The following is a 25422-nucleotide window of genomic DNA, read 5'->3' as shown; positions in this document are numbered from 1 at the left end:
ATAGATGATAAATAAAAGGAAGTTATCAAAACCACAAACCAATGCAGCTATCTGAGCAGCACATTGTGCTCCCTTGTTTCTCAGAGCTACGCTGGCCATCGTCAACTCCTTCAATTTCACTCTTCTGAATCAATGGCAGGAAAATTTGTCCACAGAAATGTTCCTGTGCTGTTATCTTTCCAACCCAATGATATGCTCCCAATCTCCTTCTAGTATACCAGTCTTTGGCTCACATGAAACATACTAGCTTCCAGAAAGCAACTTTCTCATTTATGCTGTTTGGTGGTCCCAAACTATCAATGTTTAAGTTATCCAGAACATCAGATAAATATTTTAGCAACCACTTTATTTTCATCCAGGCTAAGGGACAGTTTGGAAATGTTACTATTCTAAGTACATAACTGAGAAACTATGGCAGGCTGTCAATGCTACTGTTTGGGAAGCTAGCTTATCTATCATCATGATACAATAAAATTCTTTGCACAAGGCTGCAGGATCGTGAGGTGATATAAAGGGTGGTTAGCTTCATTTCCAATGTTGCAGAGTCCAGAAGAATGAGGTCCATTTTCTTATGCCTTGGGAATTGTTTGAGATACTCTCATGCCTGGAAATGACAAAACATAAAAACAGACATTTAGTTAGAACCAGTAGCATTTCTTCTGAGGCATAGCAATAAACAAAATGTAAGTTTGTTTACTGTTAATCTGTTGGATTGCCATTAACATTTTATGGGAGATGATATTGAGGTGTGGGCAAGCTATGTACAATAAATGGTCCCTGACCTTTGGATGCCTACACTTATTCTCTGGGTTCATGTACTTTCTTTGTCTTTTGCCCATCACCCACATCACAAAAGGTCAGCTTCAAGGACTCTAAAGATTCCACATCAGTAATTCAAAGCTTATGTATACAACAAAGCAATTCAGACTTATATGTGCTATATAAGAAGAACATGTCAAGCATTAGTGTTGTCTAAACTCTCTGCTGAGCTTAAGAACACAGATTTCTGGACTGTGTCCCCCATACTTTGATTCAGCAGGTCTATGGAGAGGGCCAGGAATCTATTTCAAAACAAGCTTTGGCTGTGACTCAAAGACATTGGCACCTGGATTCGGGGACTCATTAAACCACTGTATGGCTGGCAGAATCAGCTTTACATACTGAAAATATAATAGACTAGATAGCCTAAGGACATGTTCCAGACCTTAAACATTTTTACTAAGATGATTAGACTTCTTCTCCCTACCATATCTTATCTAGTAAGAAAATAAGAAAATCTCTTGATGGTATAGTGTGGTGGTTTAGATCTAAGTCTAGATGACCATGGAGATACATTTCACACCTCTGTACCTGCCTTCTTTGTTGCATCCTTGACCCATCTAAACCTCAATAATTGGCCTCTGTAAAATCTGTGTGGACAGCAACTGCAAAGGCAGCATCTGGTAGCTGGGAGCAGAGAGAGTGATGGGAAGACTTTATGAGTTGTATCTCATGAAATCTGGGGAAGACTGGGGGAAAGGTGCTAGAAGAATAGAGTAACTACTATGCATGTGATAAATGAAAAGATTTTGAGAAGCACAGTCATGAATCACAGACTTCTCTAGTGTTTCTATTCTTAAATCTTTTTATTTATGTACATGAATGTGTCTACACAACTGTATGTTGCATGTGTGTGCAATTGTCTGAAGAAGCCAGAAGATGGCACTGGATACTGTGGATTTGAAGTTGCAGGCAGTTTTGAGTAGCTGATGTGGGTGCTGGGAACTAAACTCAGGTCCTGTGGAAGAGAAGCAAGTGCTCATAACTTCTGACTCATGGCTCCAACTGCTTCCTCAGTGTTTTTCAGAAATCCCAGAAGAGAAATGATTTGCCTTCTATGCCTGGTTTGCCATTTGTGGGTTTGAGTTCAGTACAGAAGATGCAGACCTGGGATACTGGGATATGAAGGGCTAGCTCTCTGTCTATTTCAAAGACTCTATTTAAGGCTGTCTTGATTTTAGAGCCATTCAAACTCACCTTGGTAAAGATATAAACATTGGCCTTTGGCCTATGAAGAATTTTTATGAGTCTAGAAACCCATTTCCTGCAAGTTGGTACAAAGTCAGAGAGCACAGGGTGGCACAGATCTGTGTAATGATATGTGGTCCCTTTGGGATCATAATACAGGGGCAGAGTCCTCTTAACCTGGACCAGAGTTCTCTCCTCTGAGCACAGAGCTGTACCATGGAGAAGGTAGAAGAATGGAGTATTTGAACCAGTCAAAATACCCTCCAGAGATGGGTCCTGTCCTATTCTCACATGACCCTGGGATCATTTGCTGCTGTTTCTAGCACTGTTTGCCTTGTCTGGAGATATGGGTCATCTTCTAAACATCCATCACAGACTTCTTCCTTGAACCATTATTGACTTTGAGTCAGAGGCACCTGTGCTGGCTTGAAAATGAATTTGCCCTCTCTCTTCTTCTGCCTTGCCTGTCTATGGCAGATTTATGTCTGAGAAGCTTCCATAAGTTTTATTTTTGGACATTGTGGCCCATGTTACTTCCACTGCCTGCTCTTCTCAGTCCAGCTCTCTAACCTGACTTTGCTTTATCTCTTTCTTCACAGGACTCTCTCTCAGCCCACTCTCTGCTTCTATAACTCATCCTTCATACAGTCTTTCCACCTATATATCCATCTGGCTTCTCAATGCTCTATCTATGGTAGTTTCATTTCCATAGCTGGTCTGGAGCATCATAAGAAGCAGTGTCTACCTTTCATGCCCAAACACTAGGTAGGCTTGTAGGATTTGAGGAGAGATATATCCAACTCCAACATTTTGTTGTGTGCCTATGAAGGGGAGTGAGGTGAGCACACTGAATAGGAGCTGCAGAATCTACATAAAGCACCCACAAATGTGCCTGGGGTATTGCAATGTGCCCTAATGGCAGGTTTGTCTCTCTTGTTTGCATGACTTTGATTTCTTCCATGCTTGTAGGCACTAAAGACTCAGCACTCCGTATCTAGTAAAAGCTGTGCCTCTACAATGCAGAGTGCAGCTGGTAGCATGTCCATCCCCTCATGTTTTAATGGACCTAACACAGCACAATCATCTTCAGGTCTTCAGTTTCCTTCCATGTTACAGCTACCACTGACAGTAGAGCTTTTAATTTTACCCAGAGATGTCAATGAAAGGATTTATTGACAAGTAAACAGGGTTCCCAGGAAGGGGTGAGGAAGTAAATGATTCAATCCCTGATATGCTTCCAGCCCACTTGGAAAATACTTTGTACAGAGTGAGGCCAGTACACTGACCACAAGGAGTCAGGTGAGCAGCCTTGGATACCTGACCTTCTACAATCATGGAGCTCAGCAGCCATGCATGCTCCAATTTTCAACTATGTCTAGGTTATATATATGATATTGGCAGGTTAACTGTCCCCTCCTTCAAGAATATCCCTGAGAAATGACTGGGGGACAGCATTGTATTGTCAGGGGCACATTCTCCAGAGTCATAAAAGGTAACAGAAGGGATTTTCCATTGTTCTGCATAGTTGGAGAGACATTTGGAAAAGGGAGCTTTGAATTTGGAAGAGAAATCAAAATGTCCCAAAGAAGACCCGCATCAAAGTTTTCAGGAAAGACTACAGAAAACCTTTGCATCCATCTTTCCCTGAAATGCACAGGAAGGGCTTTGACATTTCCCTGTGCTCTGTAGTATGATTCAGTGGGTACAGGTAACATCATAGGTGCCACCTTTGAGTGTAAACTGAACCCCACTGACTTTTTGAATGTGAAACTCTCATCACGTTGGCCTATTTTCTATCACTTTACATAATGGGATCCTAAGATAAGAAATGTATGAAGCTGAGAGGTTTATTTGGGCTCAAAGTTTTGGAGAGAATGTCTGTGATCAGTTGGGCCTGTTGCTTTGGCTAACAGTAGAGACCACATAGTGAACTGGAAGAAAAAAAAAAGAAGAAGAACAACAAAAAGACCAGAATCTCCTGAAAGCCCAATGAACCAAAGACAGCTCAGAGGACCTTACTGTTTAAGGTCCATCATTGCCATATAATGCCAAGTTTAGGCATCAAGCCTCCAGCCCACAGGCCTTTAGGGGACCTTCTAGATCCTAATGATGCACTCATTAAGCTCCAGAAAACCTTTCTCCATGCTCTCTGAGTACATTGAAAGCAGCATCTTTTTACTGGGTGTACCAAGAAAGTTTTTTAAAATCCTACTCCAACCCTTCTTATGCTCAGTCCAAAGGAAGTACTTTTCTACAGTGAATGTGACATGACATTGCTATGTCTCTCTCCTGGAGTTGGGCCTGAGTGGGAGCTGCCCACAGGCAAAATACCTTGATAGTGTGTAAAGGGAAGCTTGGACTGCAGAGCCTGGCTGGCCTTTCCTGTCTTTACAGTAGTGGTTCCTCATTTGCTTACCCATTAGAATCACCTGGGGAGGTGAAATAGTTCCTGAACAGAGGACTGACTGTTCTTGATCTGGAGAATGCAGAAACTGCAGACGGGAAGCATTAGACTTGATGGTGACAAGGTCCTCACCTATCTCCCTGTGCTTCCATTCTAAAATGTGTTCATAGTATAGCATGGCTCAGCCATTCAAGACAGGATTTACAAAGAGTGTTTTCCTCACTCACATGACAGGGGCCACTGCTGTCTTTGCAGGTAGTGACCTTTGCCCATGGGGATTAATGATATGGTCTGTTTGGCTTTTGTAACAGGGCTAAGACAAAAAATGGTTTGTTATCCTCTCTCTCTCTCTCTCTCTCTCTCTCTCTCTCTCTCTCTCTCTCTCTCTCTCTTTGTGTGTGTGTGTATGTGTGTGTGTTTATGTGTGTGTTATCTCAGCAGTCCCTTAATTCAGGCTGTCCTGTGAGCCACTCAGGTGTCTCCTACCCATTTTCCCCATCTCTGCCTCCCTGTGCTGAAATTATAGGTGTACACTATAACACCTAGATTTTTATGGGTGCTGGGGATCCAAACTCAGGTCCTCATGCTTGCATGGCAAACACTGACTGAGCCATCTCCCTGGGCCTAGAATGGCTTTAAAATTAGGTTACCACATTTACCAATGACACAGCCTGGAGAGGCTCACACAAAAACCTATTTAACAATCTTCTTTTAAAAGTCTTAGCTCCCAGCAGGCTAGTGGGGCAGGCAGAGCAGCTACAGAACTGCATTCTGCCTACAACAAAGTATGGTGAACAATTTTCTAAGGGCAGGGCCTCCTGACCTCTCTTCTTCAGCTTTTTCTTAATAAACTGGCCTTTAAAACTTATATCACAAAAGCCACTGGTGGCAATGTGGTAAAGTAGGTGGGTGAAGGAAAAGCTGATAGAGAGATGTCGAGGATCAGGGAGCCTCTTTGATGAGTATCTCTGAGACAATGCAATTATATTTCATTTTCTTCGAGATTTAGGAAGGGTTTAGGTCAGGTTCACTACCAGAAACCCAGCAGCATGAGTGTGAAATCTAGAGAGTAGGGCAACTTCCAAGTATTCTGACAGACTCCAAATTACCTCTCTGTAGCATGTTTCACATGCTGATTAATAACAGCACTTCCTGAGATGTCCAGGGGCTAATTAACTTCCTATTCAACAGAGTGTATTTCCCAGGCTGCAGCATCAATGAAAATAGAATGCAACCCTAGAATGTAGCCCTGTACAACATAGGGCCAAGCCTCTCAGAAATTGGGGTAGAGACAATTGTTCTCTGGCAAGGCTGCGGCTCACCCACCTCTACTTAGACAGTGACCATAGACTCTGAGAATCAAACTCTTAAGAATTGGAAACACTCAAGAAAAACAACTTGAAAGTTTGGAGCTCTGAGTCATATACTCGGGTATGTCTGGGTTGTCTCTTCTGCAAATCAAATGGTGTCTGCTTTGAGGTTGGTAGTGAGGCTATGAAACAGAACAGGCTGGGGAACTTGCATTCCAGCTTGGATACTTCCTGTTACAGACTATAGATAGGCACTAAGGCTTTGTTGGGTGCTTGCTGTGTTTCTACCCACTTCCCTGTGTCTGTGGGATGCCCAGTAGGGACTTTCCCTAAAAGAACCATTCTTTCCTTTGGGCATATAGAGAACAGATTTTATTTGTCTCCAAATCTGCTGATATAACACTTTTCTGCAACCCAGTCAAAATGAAAGGATTACTTTCTATTCACTTGCATCTTGCAGGAGATAAACTAATTTTGAGAAATTCTCTACAATGGGAAGCACTCTCAGATCCTGCAAATGGGCAAAGAAGGAGCTAAAAGGCATTCATGCTTTGTCATTTACTTTCTGTGACAGACTGTTCCCATGTTACTTTTTGATGGTGACCTTCTTCCAGCTCATTCTTTAGAGCTAACTCATGTTCTTCTGTTATAATGGCATTTAGAGCCAAGCGTGGAAGAGGCTACCTTTGATAATTAATGGCTCCAAGAGTCTGCTAAGCATGTCATTTAATTAATGGCACTTGTGTCTGGAGTATGTACAACTCTGGAGCTGAATAGCAGACACGATTGCTGAAGTGGATAGGCACCCACTCAAAAATTGTCACACAGTTTATAAGGCTTCAGCACTTTCAGCTGACTAATGGGTTAAAGTGCCCACCCCCTTTCTTCTTCACCATTTAAAAGAACTGGTGTTAGTCAAATTATGTTCATTTTCCTTGCGAGTACAGATTTGAATCCAAATAAATCTTCAGACTAATGAATGATTGCTTATTATCTTAGAGCAGGACATTTCAACAAAACCAAAAAGATGAACCTTAAGTGGTTGACGTTGAGTGTGAGACCAGTGGTCAGGGAAGTTCTGATTTACCTCAATTATTCACGTCAACTGGTCCAAGTTACAATTGAGTCTGTCTTGGAATCAAAATCTGAAGGGATGAGGGCTCTAGAAAGATAGCTCAGTGGTTAAGAGTGCTACTTGCTCTTGCCAGGGACCTAAGTTCCATTCTTTTCATGCACACTAGGCAGGTCACCACCACCTATAACTTCAGATGCATCTGACAACTTCTGGCCTCTGAGGTCACATCTTCACACATATATTTTTAAAGGAAAATCCTTATTTAAAGAGGGGTAGGGAGTGAAAACTGGAGTAAAACATGAGTGACACATGAACAGAGACTGTTTCACATCACCTGCACTGCCTGAGACTCTAGCCTCTGAACTGTAGAGAGAATATTGTAAAACTTACTAGGTTTCTTTCTCAGTAAAGCAACAATCAAAATACAATCATCTTTACACTTCTTGCCAGTCTCAAATTTCTCAGTAGGGGCATTAACGGTGGTGGTATCAATCCTAGGAGGGATGATTGTCTCTCTTTGGGAACCAGAGGGTTATTCCTCCACCACTCCAAGACTCTAACACAGGGATATAAAAGTTCAAGTAAACATATCCTGTACCAATCTAGAAGTCCATCTATAGGGAAAGAGACCAGGACCATAGCCAGCATTAGGCCTTGTTTCCTTTTACTGGGCCTCACTCCCTTATTCAAGGAAGATTGGAATTAAGAGATGAAGGGACTAGGAACATTACCTTAGATTGGGCACTTGGGAAACACCTTTCTAAGCAGATGATATTTGGGCTTCATCATGAATGGAGGGAAGAAGGAAGGGAGATTATTCTAATAGGAAGGGTACCCATGCTACATTGAACCATGGAGTAGGTCAGTGTTTGATGTGATTCTATACTAGCAAGAAGATTAGGGAAAACATTGTGGAAACTGCTATGGGGCATGAACGGGACTCATGTGCTCTAACCCTGGTTGGCTCTTCAGGGTGATGGGAGACCGTGACCTTGCTTTCTATTGAAGGATCATGATCTTAACTTTATTAACTTTATTTTCTGTTTTAATGCATTCTTTCTATGGTGTGACCTTGGGAGATCTAGAAGATAAAGATATTTATTTTAAGAGTCAGACTTAACAGCTTACATACGATAGCCTATATAAAGAAGTGGTATTTTTAATTGCAGTATTCTGAAATTCTATCTTACCCAGAATGAGGGAGTTCTCAGATTTTTTTTTTTCAGAAAATACTTTTCTTGTAAATTCTTGTACTATTTCAAACTTCCATTGAGTCTCCCTCTTTTAAAACATTAAAGAAGTTGAAGCTAACCATGCATGAGCTCTTAAGAAATTCCTGAATAGACAACAGTAAGAAAGATTTGCATGAGAATATTGGGGGAAAGGATAGCTTTAAACCCTAGGTATGATCCTTAACATAAACATATATTTCAAAACTTTGCAGAAGCCAGGAAGAGATGAAGTAATACAGGAAGAATAGTTTGGCCAGCTCCTCGATTCTTCGCACAGACAAGGCTAGATCTTTCTAGAAAGTTCCCCTTTCTGGGAGCTGTGCCTCAGGTTCATTGTTTCTAATTAGAAGGAGACTTGAATACCAGCATGAGCTTTGAGTTCTTTAAGGCAATACCACACCCCACACCAGCAATTTGCAGCTCAAAATGCCAGTAGGTCAAAATTTTGCCTCATTGGAGCAAGATGCAGAGCTTTAGTGGAAGGACATTGGTAAGAGCATCTAATTGCATTCAACATCGTTTTTTGCCTGTCTTAAAGGAGTGCAAATGATCTGCTGGTTTTTATAGACCTGCTTGACCTAAAGATATGTGCTGGCAAAAAAGAATATTCTGTTGAGCTCTTTTAATGCTTAATTATTACATGATCTCTCATCTAATGTACTGACTCCCACTCTTTGAAAAGAATTTTAAATACTCATTAAAATTCATTGGCTAATTCTAGATCATAAGGTGGCTCTGGGGGTTATGTGATGGGGGTTTTAGGGAAGCAGAGGGAGGTGGATAGACATGACTGATAAAATGTCAACTGGTTCATGGTATGATAAAAGTCTGAAATCACTTAGATCAGAGTTGTGGTGGACAGTGTACCAGTGACTTGCCCAGGGTCCAGGTACATACTTTCTTGTTCTTGTGGTCACCCTCCTCCTTTAGAGGTATCATCAGTTCTGATGGGGCAGGATAACTACTGTGTTTGGCTTGAAATGAGTTCTTAGCCAATAGTTGGTGATTATGTTATGAAGCATCCCATTTAAAATCACCACTGGGGAAATAGCAATTTATGCCCTTTGGATAGCTAGGAATCCTTTCATGACAAGCAACATGTCCCAACATCAAATTTTCCTCTGAATGAAAGGTGACTCAACACCTTTGTAACAGTACTGGACCTCCCCTCTTGGTTTCTTGGCTCCTGTCATTGTAGAGGATTCTCCTGTCTCTGGTTTCTCCCAATGATGAGTGGGCGATTTCTTCAAGCCTGATGTTATCAACATCCTAGTTGAAGGCTTCTGGTTCTTTGTTAATTCGTCAATAGAAGATGTGGACTAGGCTGGGGTCACATTCCAGAACATGTTCTGCATATGGAATTGGTAATTCCAAAATGAAGCATCTGCCATGTTCCTGTAGCAGGAAATTCTTGCAAGTTGGGAGGAGCTAAGGTGGGAGGAGTAAGGAGAGAAAGAGGAGGAGTAAAGGGAGGAAGAGGAGAAGGAAGAGGAGGAGCTAGGGAGGCAGAATTGTTGGCACCATGGATGACCACACATGTACTGAGAGGAATCCTGGGTAACAACTTATATCTAGGTTAGTTAATTGGGAAACATCTCCAATTGTGTGGGCATCTAGTTCGTTGAGCATTACCAAACATATAAAGCCTTTGATTAATCTTTAAGCATTAGAGTCTCATTCATACCGGGCACTGCGTGGATGACGGGATGGTCTTGGCTCAGCCTAGCCTTGTGGAGACACTTTGGAGGTTTGAGAAGGGTGGCAGGGCCCGTGTCTCTGGTCGCCTGAGCAGACACCCTGAGCTGAGCAGCAGGAAAAATGCAACACAACTGCTTGTGGCCACAGGCTTGGTCTAGACGGCAAGATGGCAGCTGACTGAGAGCAAGCCAGATTGGCATACAGCGTTTTAAAATATTACTGCAACATGTTCCATTCTATTCCTATTCTCTGATTAAATCTTTCAATGTTCTTCTACATGTTTTCTAAGAAACAATGGCAGATTCTCAAAGACCCTCTGTCTAACTGAAGGATCCTGAATAGAGCCCCTGGGTGTCCTCGCTGATTCAAGGGAGAGTATCTATTGGATTGCCATCAACATTGACTAGCTATGGTTTATTCCAGGTTATCTAATGAAGTGTGTGTTTTCAAATTCGTAATTGGAGACTTGAGATAGTGCTATGTCCCCAGCTGGCTTTGTTCCTGAAGTTAGTGAAGAAGTAAGAAAAAAACTGTATCTTGTTCTTCTGCTTCACTGGATAACTCTAGCTGTCAGTTAGCTAGAAATATTTAGGGACAGATATTTCTTCAAAGACACAGCAACTGTGTTGTGAAGACTAAACACCTGCTCCCAAGTTAGATAACCTGAACCTGGAATTTCCAGAGTTCTGGGGCAAGTCACATAGCTCTAGCCTCCATTCCTGCTTCTGAAAGCCCAGGAAAACTGGAGCATCTCTGAGAGGTTTGAGATTAAGTCTGTGAAGTACTTAAAACAGGTTATTCATGATAAGCTCTTCTTACATAGTATCATTACGAGTTAATACTACTAATAAAGCACCCTCTTCACAGTAGTCTCTACTATTCACTTTAAAAAATAAATATGGGGTTGCCAGTGTAGCGTCTTGAAGTCAGGGAGAAAGGTGGTCAGGTAGGGTGATCAATGCTCCATGCACTAGGAGTGCCTCTGCTAAGATGCCATGTAACAATTACTTTCTTGTTCTGACCTGTGCCCACATGCAACAACCGAGTATCCAGCCAGCAATTAGACATTATAGTAAAGCCAAACTCTTCCTTTCCTTCTCTGTTTCTTGCTGTTGTTGTTACTTTCTCACTTATCTGATTATTTTTGCTTCTTCTTCTTTTTCTTGAACTATAATACACACAGAGAAAAACTGCAGATGGCTCCTATCTGGCTTAAATAATTAATTCAAAACAAGATAAAATACATATCTTCCTACCATCCATGCCAAGGAATGGAACATTGCCGGCCCCTGTGCTCTTTCTCAGCTCACACTACCCTTTTCTTTCCCTTTTCTTCCTACCTCATTTTTAGTGTCTGACCTCTGTAGTAACTGCTTCATATATTCTAATTCTACCATCTCAGTGAGTATCCATAAGCATACTGGGAACAGAATGTTGCCTGGTTTGCAACTTGTGTGGTTCTGTTCTTCCATAGTCTTGCAAGCACTTATTACAGGCTGTCTGTAGAAACTCTGATAGTTGCAGTAAGCAAGTCTGGGATTTCATTCTGATCTAAGCTACATTTTGCTCCAGGCTAACAATAGGCCATTTCAACATTCCTTGGGAGTGGTGTGGGGGTGTCAATTTCTTCTTTAAGTCCAATTTGTTAACTTGTTCTTGCTGAACTTAAAGAGGTTTTGTGTGTGTGTGTGTGTGTGTGTGTGTGTGTGTGTGCCTTGTTAAAGCCTTTCCCTATAGCAAATCATGAAGATAATCTCTATACTGTCTTCAAAACCTCTATTGTTTTATATTGCACATTCTGAGTTAAAATTTACCTGGAACCAACCTTTATATACAATGTAAGGCAGGGATTCACTTTATTAAGTTTCTATGTGGATAGCCAATTTGCCTACAACAATTTACTGAGAAGATTTTCCTTTCCCCAGAGGCTTGTGGTATCATTTTCTCATAAATCAAGTGCTCATATATGCCAGCATCTCATTCCAGCTTCTTATATCGTTCTGTCAGTCTGTTTGTATGTGTGCCAATATCATCATGCTTTCTTAAGTCTTGTGGCCTTGTCACAAATAAGTCCCAATATCTTGTAGAACAAGCCCCAGAGTGTCTTTAACCTTGGCTTTTGTTGGTAGTAGTGGTTGTTTGTTTGTTTAGCTTTATATGGCTACATTTCTACAATGAGTTTAGGGTCAATTTGTCACCTTTCACCAAAACCAAACCATGAGACTTTGGATTTGCATCCCCCCGAATTTAAAGAGTGATTGAAAAAAATTGAGTTTTCATAAACCAGTAATTAATCTCTTTGTTTATTTAATTCATGCTTCTTAACATTTTATATTTTTTATCTAGAAGATTGCATATCTTTATTTCTAGGTATATGGTTTTTTACATTAATATAATGTTAAATTAAAATATTTTCCTTCCTAACTGTGAATATAGAGAAATTGAAACTGTGTATATTATTTTTATGTTGAAGGATCTTTCTAAGTCTATTGATTAATTCTAATAAATTCCCTATAATGGAAGTTTGTGAGTATATCATCATATTGCACACAAATAATGACAGTTTTATTTGTCTCTCATTCCTTCTCATTTATTGTGTGCTGGCAGCTTGAGCACATTTCATAGTACAGCTGTCAACAATGATCATTCTGATGTCATTGTTAATCTTGGATTGACAATCTTTCAACATTACTTATAAATTCTTTTACAGTGTATCAAAGCTTCAATATTTATGTAGATGATATTTTGATCTATAAATTAATCCACACCTCCTGAGCTGATCCTCTCATTTCCCCTTTGACTAATCTGAGGGAAGGTGTTATTTAATACTGTATCACAATGCAGAAGTCATACTGATCACTAATATTGTCCTCCTGATAACTGTACAAATACATAACCCATGTTTGTGTATCCCCCATCTATCTGGCATCACTTAGCACTTCATCATCTCTAAATACCATTAGAGTGTACATTTTCTTTCTGTACTCTCCTGGTTGGTTGGTTGGTTTGCAGGGTAGCTCATATAAAATTTTTCTTTCCTTCCTATTCCTGCTCTGACAGAATTTAAGTATCATTCTCTTCTGCATGGCTGATTAGATCAATAAATTTGTCTGGGCCTTACAACATATTTGTTGGAAAGCAGCTTGAATTCTCTAATCATTATCGAATTATTCATATAATCTTTTTCATCTTGTAGAAGTTGGAACAATCATATTTTTCTAGAAACTTGACTAGTTAATCCAAAATTTCAAATGTTCTGCCCTGGTGTTATTCCATATACTCTTACTCATTTTAACAACTGTACTAATTATATAGAAGCCTGTCTTTTTATTTTTAACATTGGATTTCTTTGGTGATTTCTCTTTTCAAAGAATCAGGATTTGGTCTTCTTGATCTTTTTTCTTTGATTGTATATGTGTTTCCCATTGTACAGTTAATCTCTATTATCTCCTTTTTATAATTTCATAGTTCTCTAATTGTTCAGAATGGTTTCTACAATACTTTACAGCTATTATTTTATTCAATAAATGCATTAAGTCAGAATTAAAAGAAAATTACCCTCTAAATGCTTGCTTAGTTGTCTATAAGTTTTAGTTGTCTTCATTCAGCTCAGAATAGTTTCCTTTTTGTATTGTTTTATTGCTTTTTCTGTATTTTTCATTTAATATGTCTACTGGTGATGAAATTTCTTAGGTTTGTCAAAAAGTCATCTTGCCAATTATCTGAGATAACCAACTCATAAAGAGAAAAGGTTCTTTTTGGCTCATTGGTTTAGTCGACAGTCAACTGGCCATCTTGCATATGGGCTTATGAATAGATAGCCTGTTAGAGGAAAGGCACTGTGTCTACTGCAACCAGTGGAAGATGAAGGCCATGATCCTATATTTCTCTTAAGGAGCATGACCTAAGACATCTTACTATATATACTCAGTTCTTGGTTTACATCAACTCCCAAATGTGCCAGAATGAGACTAGTCCTTTAACATGTGCCAAGGCATTGGGGAACATTGAAGATCTAAACTGTAGCATTCATGAAGAATTCGTGAACTTTATGGATATCGAACTATGAAGCTTGCCAGTTATTTTCTCTTGGCTATTTACATATCCTGATCTACTGATTTTCATAGGGTTTTTTTTTGTTGTTGTTGTTACTGTTGTTGTGTTTGTCTTTGAAAATACACATTTCTAAAGTCTAAAAACTTTCTTATACCTTGCTACAATTTTATTATGGTATATCTTCATGTGGATTGTCCTTTACTCCCTACTATGGCTTGGGTATATTCTTGAACGTTTGGACTTCACACACACACACACACACACACACACACACACGGAGTGGGAGAGAGAGTAAAGGAGAGAGAGGGAGAGAGATAGAGAGACAGAGACAAAGATAAAGTCATGCATATTTAGGTAGCTTGAAACCAACCATGCATCTAAGGATAACCTTGTCTTCTTACTCTCTTGCTTCCACCTCCAGAGTATTGTAGTTTACCTGAGTGTGCCATCATACCTGGTTTTATACTTCATTAGAATGAAAGCCTGCACTGTTTGTATGCTCAGCCAGAAGTCTACTGAATGGGCTACAGCTCTACCAACTCTTTTTTTGAGACAAGATCTCCCTATGTTGTTAAGGAGTCTTGAACACCTATGGTCAAATGGTTCTCCTATCTCAGCATCCTTAGAGCTTAGATTACTAGTATGAACCAGTATACACAGCCTTTTCCCTCCAATTTGGAAAGTTTCTCAGGCATTATCTCCTAAAATATAGTTTCCATTAAAATTCTGGATCTTATGGATTTCTAAATAAATACATATTGGACTTTTCCATTATACTTCTATTTTCTCTTCTTTGTCTCTCTATCTCACTATGGTTCATACCATTACTTTCAAATGGCTCATGGTTTAGTTGACTAACCGCTATATTTATGAAAAATGTGGCACTAAATCTACTCATTATGCTATTGTGTTTTTTGTTTGGTTTTATAATAATTCTACTTAGTACTTTCTTGCATCATCTGAGAATTTTGCAGATTTTCTGGCAAATTTTATTTGATAAAAATACTTCCACTACTTATGAAATTACTAGTTGAGAGTCATCATGCCTTTCACAAAGAACTTTCACTTCCATTATCTTTCTCTACTTACTTTCACTTTATTAAAAAATTTAATACTTTAGCTCACATGTGAAAGTATCACACTGTTGGTTTTAAAGTGGCATCTTGAATTTCTTAGACATTTCTTAGAATAAGAAATGTCCCCAGAGCTCCAGAATTAGAAGGCTTGGTCCCAGTTGATGGCACTGTTTAGGAAGGTTACAGAGCTTGATGCACTATCACTAGAGGCTAAATTTGAGAATTTGTAACATTTCTCTACTTCCTGGTGTCTTTTGCTGCCTATTTATAAATGAAAATTCTATCAGCAAGATTCGAGGCCCTGCCTCCCATTGCCATACATTTTATGACACAATGGACACCATCTCTCTGGAATCATTAGTCAAAATAGACCTTTCCTTGCCTATGTTACAGGGTATCACAGCAACAGAATATCATTATTCCATTCAAAACACTTGCCCTGTTCCAAATCCTATAAATCCCAATGAGTATCTATATAAGCAGAATGCCATTCTGAAGCCATGGAGCTTCACTTGGGGTATGATATTTTCACAAGCAATTACATTTTACTTATTTATTTTTATTGTTTTTGCCACTTCAATACCCAGAAATCTGAATTCACTTACCCACCGTAGAAATCTATGAAAGATTTGAAACTGGAAAAAGAAAACCTTTGAAACATCTGTGATTTTTAAAATATATTCTAGCTTTATGCTAAATTTAAAAAAACTAAAGAATTTTACAGTTTTTAATCTGGAATGAAGTAAACAATTAGGTTAACATCTACATCTGATAATTGCAGTTTTATATAAATCATGATTGGTTACTTATTTGTAACAAAATACTTTGAACTGAGAGACGTAAACAACAGAAATCTATTTTCCACAGTTCTGAAGAACAGGTGGTCCAACAGCAAGGCTGCCTCGATCTGATGCTCTATCTCTTGTCCAGAAGTCATCCCCCTTTCTTGTTAACATCTCAGGTTAGCACAGAGAGGCAAATCAAAATCAAATCACTTTATAAGCCTACTAAATCCATCATAGAGGCCACATGCTCATGATGACATCCTTACTTAGTTACCTGGCAAAGAACCACCATTAGCAACATTACAAGGTAATTAGGACCTTAGAATATGAATTAAGGGGAACGGGATGGCAACTTGGTTCCTAACATTTTTTGGTATTCTTATGTATGAGCACACAGACATACATGCTGGGTATTCTATTTGGAAATAAATGGTAGGAATAGTCTAAGATCTTACACTGGTGTTATAGTCTTCAAGGAAGATTTTTTTTTTTCGTTTTTTCCTACCAGGAAATTAAAGGAATACAATTTTGCAATAATTTTAATTTACTTTTCAGGACAGAGATCTTTCAGATATTCTGATGATTTGATGTTGGGTTGAAGTTAATAAAAGAATAGGTTATATCTAGCTTACTCTTACCCCAAGGACTAATACTGCAAGATGTTTGGCATCACTCATCTATAGAGGCTTGGTAAAACCTCTATCATGAGCAACCTCTAAATCTATTCTCCTATCCAAGACTCATGTAAACCTTCAGTATGGAAGAGCAATCCAAATGCTGGGCTCACCTCTCTGGATTTCTGTCTTCTCTTGCCTGTGTGAAATTTTGCTATGTTGGCATCTCCAATAATATCTCCAATGGTGGTTGGATTTAGGAAGAGGAGCACAAGTCATTATTTTTCTTTCCTCTTTGATAGTCCAAAACTTCTCCCTTCTGTAGTTTCTTGTATTTAATAACTATTTAAACCAATTTCTCTTGATTTAACCACACTGATAATTTGTCATCTTCAAAATTTTAAATAATAGAAAAGCTATGACCTATAACCTTGTCACCATAGTTCCCAACCTTACTATTTTATTCTCCTTATAAGAGTTCCAGGGAGCATGTGCTGTGCTTTTCCTATCCATGTAATCCACAGAAGAACAAAGTGATGTAGTTAATATTTTATTGCAAACAAAACCTGAAACTGAAGACAACTTGGTATGACCCTCAAGACTATCAACTTTCATCTCAGAGTGCCTGAATGGTTTTATTCACTTAGTGGTGAAAACAAGAGCTTGGACTCAGAGAGGGCAGGAACAAGCTGGGACATACTTTTTGTAACGACAATGTTCATTGTATCAGCTTTTTTGTTTCAAAGTATCTTCCAGAAAGTTCCATGTAAAGCGCAAGACCAACACACATTTGCCCTAGAAGAGTAATTAACTGCCTTTAGACCTTCTTACTCTAAAACACTTGCAGGAGGTTTTTGTAGAGACATCAAATGCTCTATGATACTGATAATGTGGAACCAAAAGAGCCAGAGGCAAGCAGGGATTCATCTCTTGAAGAGCTCAATTATATAAAAATGCAGGTCTGTTCCTTTCATTGTCATTGGATTGCTTCTGTTCTGTTTCAGAAAGTCTGGCCTGCCTCTGTTTCCAAGAAGAGATTGTGCATTAGGCATGTTTGGGTTGAGGTCGGAGTTTAGTAGTTATATGGCTGAACCAGTCTCTTCTCCGTAATTATGGAGCAGAGGATGATTTCATAGATAAAATACTCAGTTTCCAATATCTACAACTCATGAACTGAATATACTGAGCTACATTTTAGCTCATTGGAGAAGAGTTATTTTTACGAGTTGAAACCAGAAGGCACTCCTTTTGCTGGTGAGTCTAGCGTGGATAATCCAAGTTGTGCAGTGATGTGATAACTTGAGTGATGTTCGCGCATGTCAAAATAATGCAGCAATTACGATGAAGAGGCGGCCAAGGCACACTGTAGGCATCGGAACAGGTGAAGTGAGTGAACATTAGCTATTATTATGTGATGAGGTCAAGGATTATTAATGTGAATTTTCATTGCCTTCCTTCAGATTAACCTCCCATGCTCTCCAGAAATCTCTGTCTTTTGCTAGAAAGGAAGGAGGCAGGGGAAGACAAAATTCACACACTGGAAGGAGAAGCCTGTCAAAGGTGAGAGAAGCAAGCAGAAAAAGCAAAACCTAGTGATGGAACAGATTTATTTGAGGAGGTTTTACAAGATAGCAGAGTATGCTGATTAATGTGCATCCATCCATTTCCTGAGACAGAGATGGAGAGCTATGTTTTACTATACTCCCATTTTACTAGATGCCAGGAGAAACCTTAAAGCTCTGTTTTTAAAGATTTAGTGTGTTTGTGTGTGTGTCTCTGTGTGTGTGTTTGTGTATGTCTGTGAGTGTGTGTATGTCTCTGTGTGTGTCTGTCTGTCTGTCTGTCTGTGTCTGTGTGTCTGCCTGCCCATCAAGACCAAAAGGGGGTGCTAGATCCCCTGGAGCTAGAGTTATAACTGTTTGTGAGCTGCTGAAAGCTCAACTCAGGTCCCCTGGAAAAACAGAAAGTGTACAGTTAATGTTGAGTCATTTCTTCAGCCTACAACTCATAGTCATTTGGGGGTCCTACTTTCCTGAAAATAATTTCATGTTTGTGGCCCATGATTCACAAGGAGAAAAATTAACCTGCATGTTTCTATTATGTGCAAAGATACAGCTTGGTAGAAAAGTCTACCCGTTATCCTCACTCCTAAGAACTTTTAGCCATTAGTGGCCTCAGAAATATTTTTACCTAAACTATTTGGTCCAGAAATATTTTTACCTAAACTATTTACTCAGCAAAATATTAAACCAAACATAAAGCCTATTTTGAATATTGGGGTAGACTGTCTTATGGACAGCTAAACAACTTAAAAGAGTAACCAACTTGGTATTCTGAATAAGTCATTTCCTGGGACATTATATTTGATTACTTCCAGATGATTCTATGTATTATCATATTCTCAAGACTCGGGGAACTTGGTCTATGTTTATCTTTATGCCATTGCAATTGAAAACACATTCTAGAAATGTGACACAAAGGGAAAAAGGAGCTGCATTATAGAACAGGAAAAAAGGACTAGGAAAAAAAGTAAGAATTCTCTTTTCTCACTCCTTTTAAATCATTGTGTTAAAATGAAGGATGAACATTACTGAAATATCTTCAGTCTAAAGAGAGGCACCATCTCTGACTCTAACATGCTAAAGCAAAGCTGTGATCATATCAATTGAGGGGTGATTGAGGAGGACAGACTAACAGTTTCATTCCCATTAATGGGAGTCCCTCCCCTTGGGGATACAGATTAAATCCCTACTTAAACCCTACCTCTTTCTTCAAAATTTCTTTCATGAATCCCTTGAGTTTTTCTCACTGGAGTCTGTTCATGTGAAAGGCAAACCCTCTCTATGTCTACTTGGGTAGATTTTAAGAGGCATAATTTATAGAATACAGCATGAGACAACCAGGCAGACCTTGTCTGACTTTGCTGCCTGTGACTACTGTCCAGTGGCTGAAACTATAGTGGCTTAAAAAAAAATCCTCTGGTGCCAAAATCTCTCTTGACATCTGTAACTACTAATAATGCTGTATTGGGCCAACTCATTTGCTTTGAAATTGCACTGCACTGTTATAAGTGAATGAGAGACAACCAATTATCTATAGTATAATGACACACCCCTAAGGGAGTATTATGAATTATGAAGCATCTCACTGACACAACCCTCGGTAGAAACCTGCCCTGCTTTCAATTCCTATCCAAGTTGGGAGGTGATGTTTGCATATCTTACAGCAGAGATAGATCCCTTGGTTCCAGTGGGGAGGAGGCGATGACAGCATCATGTCCCACTGGGAGACATCATGCTGAATTAAAATTAGAGAGGCAGCAAACTCAAGTGTTAAATACCTACATAGAGAAGCATCACACTCCAGAAAGCAGGCAAGGTTAAGATAGGAGATGCATATCCACTGTCATCTAACGTGATTTAGAAAGACTAAGAGACACACCACAAAGTCCATCCCGGAAATCAGCTCAGTGTACCGGGAGCCAATGCATAAATTCACAGAGGCAGAGAGGAGGCACTGACTTCCTGGAACCAAAGTAGCCCAGTCTCATTGGGGATCTGTCAAGTGGACATCAAGACAGTTAGAGCTTCACTTGGCAACCAGTACATTCCTGATTTCACTGCCACAGCAAAAGTTGGTGTGTGCTTTTCATGATTTCCCAAGAAATGGTGAACTACTTATGTTCTGGTTGGCAGGGGCATATAGGAGTCTGTTCTCTGCACTGGACCTTATCTTCTCCACACACTGGGAACTGTAGGTCTGGAGTCAGCTGACTCTAGGTTTGAATCCTGATCTTCACTGTGTATTTTCCCAAGGTGGGAATAATACATAAATCTCTAAAAGATGGTTTTATTTTAATGTTTCTAAATAGATCAAGTAGGCAATTTCAGGGTTTCAATTTGGCGATGGAATTTAAGCCAAAGAGAGACTGGCCTCACTTTCTATAAGACAAAATGAAGCTCAGTCGTGGTAGTTTTAGGTGAGCAACTATGGAGAACTGGCATTTCATAAGCACTATATCTCTTTTCTGTTTATTTTTATACTTCTAATTAGAAACAGTGTTCTTTTTTACACTGAGGCAAGGCTACCCAGCTTCAGATAAATGTAGTGCAATGCAAAAAGTGAATCAAGGAAATAATAAGCAAGCAGTATCCTAGGTGATAGAAAAGACAAGAGAAGTTATGAGGAAAGGGAAGGCACAATGTAGACTGGATCTACCCACACAGTCAGATGGGAGAGTAACAAGGAAGGAGAGCAGCCTTGTGGGAATCAGCACAATTAACCAGCAAACTACTTGCTGATTTGGCTCATAACTGGGCCAAACTGCTTGTGAAATTGGGGTTCACTTTAGTTTGTACTACTTTGTACAGGGTGGCAGAAAGACAGGTAAAGGAGCTCAGCAGTAGAGGAGAAAGTGCTCTCTTTCGAAGGAAACCTGAGAGGCTGCTAGAAGAGCATACAAGGACTTCTTGAGGACCACCATAGGAGCTGGTGAAGGAAATATGAAGTTGCTGGAGTAGTGAGCAGTGTAACAGCTAAGAATGATGCCCATGGGCTCAACTGTCTTGTTGTCATTGTGAATGCTGCCACTTCTATACCACTGAACACAGAAAAAATGAACCTGGCTGAGCTTGGGTTTTATAATAGTAGGATATTTCTGTGTGCATTCTCAGTAACTATTTATGATTGTCATCCCTCCCAGATCCCCATCCCATTTCTGGCTACACCTCTTGGGAATTTCAATGTTTTGTAGAGTGTCAACAAACAAAGTCCTTCAAGTCACCCTGCCCAAGACAAACATACTGCTGACTGCATTATCAGGAAAGCCTAGTGAAGCAAAGGTCATCTTAATTTTACATAAACAAAGGATACTTTCTTAAGTCATGTATCATTAGTCTAGATATCACTATATAAAAATTCAGTATAAAGATGGAATTTGGAAATGGAAAGGCCAGTATCAAATAAGCAAAGGGATTAAGCTAAGGACCATATGTCATGAGGGAAGTATATTTAGTTCCTTTGTATTGCAAGTTGTGGTGATGATCTTGGTAAAATTTGAAGACTATCTGTTTAATGTCCCTCTTTTCATACCAGTAACAGTGGCTACTGTACTTTTTTTGCTAGTCTCAGTACCTATATCAGACTTCTCAACAGGCCATTTAGTTAGTCTGAACAAAAGCCCATTAAAGAGAGATACAAGTTTTAATTAAAACAATGAATAGGCATGGTGCCCAATGGTTTGTATGACTGCCTAGAACAAATGTCTTTCTGGCAAGAGTTACAGTTAAATGAATTCACTTGGAAGATAGGTAAATTCAGGATTCTGCACAGAAGCAGGTAAGAAGCATGTAAGAATATTGGGTTAGACGTTAAAATCTTAATGCATGTAGATGACTGATTCTAATGTAGACCCTTATAATTCCACAAAGACCTCTGCAAAAGCCTAGACCTTCCTTGCTTCTACCTGAAAACACCCATTGTATAGGAAGCCAGAAAAACAATTTCAGCCTAATAAATTGAGCCTCAAGATGTGGGACCCTCATTTTAACAGGGCATTCCAAAGTGACACACCAGACTTGTGAAGAGGAATTAAATAGAAAACAGTGTTTGGTCATTCCCAGAGACTCGTGTTCATTACCAACCCTTTCTCTTCAGACAGAATAGAAAGTGAACAGAGGGAAAGGTTAAAAATAAAACACCAGCAATAGCTTCTGCTACACTTCACTGTATTCCTTCAAGCAAAGGAACTCTGACTCGGTGCATAGAGGACAGAATGAACTGAGCTTTACAGTGCTTGGCTGCAGTGGCCTGCCTGGACTGAGGGACTGGAGAGGCAGAGAGAAAACCAAGACCACCTGTAGGGAAGCACAAGGCTACCATAAAGGCTGGGACCAATGGCCTACTGAGGATACCAACTATCCTCTCCTTCTTGACCATCCTCTCACTGATCTTGTAAAATTGTTTGCTAGTGTCTGCATACACCAAAAAATTACATAAAGAAAAAAAAAAGAAAAAAATCTGAAACATTCAAAAATCACAGAAAAATAAAAAGGTAAATGCTATTCTAGACAATCTTGACTGATTCCTGAATGTCCTCCCTTAACCCTTGAGGAGTCCTCCTTCTCAGCTAATACCTTACTTTGTTCTATCTCTGAATGCTTTCTGTGATGGAGAAAATCACTTGGCCACACTCGGAAGGAGGCCTCAGTGTGCCCTTTCTAGCCTGATATTATCCCAAACTTCAAGTACTGACACTAGAGGGGAAGATACTCTAGGTCACTGACTAATTAAGGTATTTTAAAAGTAAGGCTGGGGAGAGGATGGCCAGTTAATCCACGTGTCTTTGAACGTCTCTGCATTTCATATCAAAGAAGTATACAACAGTTTTCTTATAACCTGCAGGGGATTCTGTCTAAGATCCCCAGTGGATGCCTCAAACCAAGGAAAGTGCAAAATCCTCTAAATACTTCGTTCTATACATATACTAAAAGTTAATTTATAAACTATAACGAGAGATCCACAATGAAGTAAAACAATTATGACAATACACAGTAGTAAGAGTTATATGAACAATCTCTAAATTCCAGAGAGGCTGATGTTACACAGATGGCCCAGAAAGGCTCACCATTCTCCTGGCTGAGCATTTTAGAGCCAATCTCCCCAGGTCTCTGGCCCTCTTGTTCACTCCAAAGTGCTCTCTTTATTATAAGTTACCCCTATCTCGACCATTCACCATAGCCTCCTAGTCCAGTTCATTGTTTCAGGACACAAGAACCTGGAGATCTCAAGGCTTTCCCTCCAGACTCCTGCCCATTCCTACAGTGGTTAGATTCAGGTAAGTCCCATATGGGTTAAGGTTTTCCTCAAGAGTTTTCAAGGCCTTTGTAATCCGCTTAGGGAGACTTGGTGTAGCTGTGTTTCTGTCCTCCTTCTAGTCACTGCTTTTGCTTTCCTGAGGCTCATCAGGAGGTCTGGGTGAAGATGGAATACTTGATGCTTTGTTACCAGATATTTGAGCCTGTTTATAGTTAGGGTGTGGCTCAGCCCTTAGCACACACCTTTAATCCCTCTGGCTGGAATACAGACACACCCTTAGCAATCACATTTAATCACAAACAATGAAGGTAAATTTAGTTTGTAAAGGAAGCAGCCACGTTTAAAAGTGATATCTAATTGAGTGGCAGACAAAGAGACAAATCAGAGAAAGATTTGACAAAATGGGATGTGGTCAACTCTCAAGAGAGAGGAAAGGGAGGCGACAAGAGAGAGACAGACAGTACAGGAAGAGATTACAGTACAGGATACAGTAGAATTCATGGAGGGCAATGCAGTAGAGTTGAGAGAGAGAGTAGAGCAGCACAGAGAGGGAGAAGGAAGCAGTTTTATCAGGACAGTATTACAGAGACAGACTGAAGACAGAACAAGCTAGACACAGGTAAAGACAGAATGAGCCAGAGAATGAGAAGCCAGAAGATTAGGAAAAAATGCTAGAGTTACTTTGAGACCAAGGAGAGCAATTCAGAGACTTAGACAAATGCCAGATTGAATCTGTCAGCTTGGAAAGGAGTTTGAGCTAGAACAGCTTTGTTGAACCAGCCAGCCAGAGCTCGGAGAGAACTAGAAAGGGTAAGCTTATTCAGCAGCAAGTCCCAGAGGCTAAAAACATTATAAGCCTTGATAAGATTGCACAGAGGCTGGAAGTGTCCAGGACTAGGCCTCAGTTAGCAGATGCAGGCAGTAAGTAGCTACTTACTACAGCAGAATAAAAGTTACTTCTACAATGTTTACCTGAAAATAGGCCCGCAGAGCCTCCGCCTCTGCAGCCATCTCCTCCTCAGATCTCCAAAAGGCTGGTGAGTCCTCTTCTTCTCTGTCATGTTTCTGGAGCTTTGGAGAAAGAAAATAGAATAGGCTCATTACAGAATCCATGAGATTTCCTTTTAATAATGTTGGAGGAGAGAGGAAGAGTGAAAATAATTTGCAAATTAGAGGCCTGTAGGTGTATCTTAATTACATTAATTGCCCGATTTCAAAAATAAAGAGTTTCACGTAAGATTTGACATTTCTTGCTTCTCTAATAGAATAACAAGGCTAGGCTGCACTGGGGCCCTTGTTGCCTTGTGCTTGCCTGATAAGCCCATGTCATACTGAGGCTGGGTAAAGTGGGAGGCTGGTGAGGATGGCATCCCACCATTCACCACAGCCTCCCTGGCTCTTCCTGCTTGTCAGGCACTGTTTGGTTATTGATTTCCTTGACTCCAGTTGTGCCTTGTCTCCAGCCATCCTTGCTGGACATCCTCCATTCCGGCATATAGTTTACCTACCATTCTCTCTGGCTTTCACTGTCTTTTATAAGCTCCAAGGAGTTGTAAGTACAGTGACTGGAAGAACTTCAGAAGCTTGACATTCATGTTTGCTAAACTGTGAATGGATTTATTTTTCATTATCTGGGTTTTGTTACTAATTTCTTTTAAGAAGTGGCAGGTTTATGAATCTAAGCGCACCTGCTATAATAGAACTTATGTGAAAACAGCATAGAATATTAACAACTTAGTTAATTCAGTTCCTCCTTAGACCATTCTCTCTGTGTATGTATCTCTGTGTATTAGCACATATAATACATATTCACAAATATATTTACTAGCATGTATATGTGTAAGACTTCTGTATACAGCGAACATATGTCAGTTCTATCAGAGAGCAGGTTTTCAGTTGAGTTTAATCTCCTATTTTATTTCAGTTTTGTTACCAAGCCTTTCCTTCCTGTGGCTTTATAAGTGCAGTAATCTGCTGTAGATGAGGCTTGTTCACAGGTTCACAGTGTAGTGATTCGTGTTACGTTGACTTGGATTGTTTAATAGTGCTGCTGATGGTGGCCAACATTTATGATGCGAAGGGCAGTGTCTCTGGTGGTCATTATCTCACACACAAAGCTTTCCATAGGTAGGAAGACACTACCTAACTCCATTTGTCCTGGAGGAAATTCATTTACTTATCCAGGTAGGTAATGCTAGAGGTACCAGCATAGTTGTCCCTAACTATTTTCCTTAATCTCGGAGAATCTATGCAAATGGGGAATTCCATAGCTAATGTCTACACTTCACTGCATATAATCACCTTGAACATGGATACTTTGAAAACAACCTTGCGAGCTCAGCAAAACAT

General features: G+C 39.7%; 1 long non-coding RNA gene across 1 annotated transcript; it reads right to left on the bottom strand.

Annotated features, from left to right (window-relative positions):
- Positions 1-327: 327 nt before the first annotated feature.
- On the bottom strand, positions 328-24146 carry LOC114637762. The gene is made up of 2 exons (XR_003713790.1): positions 24046-24146; positions 328-604 (listed from the first exon to the last, which is right to left on the bottom strand). It is a non-coding gene; the product is annotated as an uncharacterized LOC114637762 (long non-coding RNA).
- Between the last annotated feature and the right edge of the window lie 1276 nt (positions 24147-25422).

The sequence above is a fragment of the Grammomys surdaster genome, unplaced genomic scaffold (genome assembly GCF_004785775.1).
Source record: "Grammomys surdaster isolate TR1022 unplaced genomic scaffold, NIH_TR_1.0 125428, whole genome shotgun sequence".
In the NCBI taxonomy this organism is placed as follows: domain Eukaryota; kingdom Metazoa; phylum Chordata; class Mammalia; order Rodentia; family Muridae; genus Grammomys; species Grammomys surdaster.
Note: the sequence above shows the minus strand (reverse complement) of the source record. Positions and strands in the feature narration are given on the sequence as shown.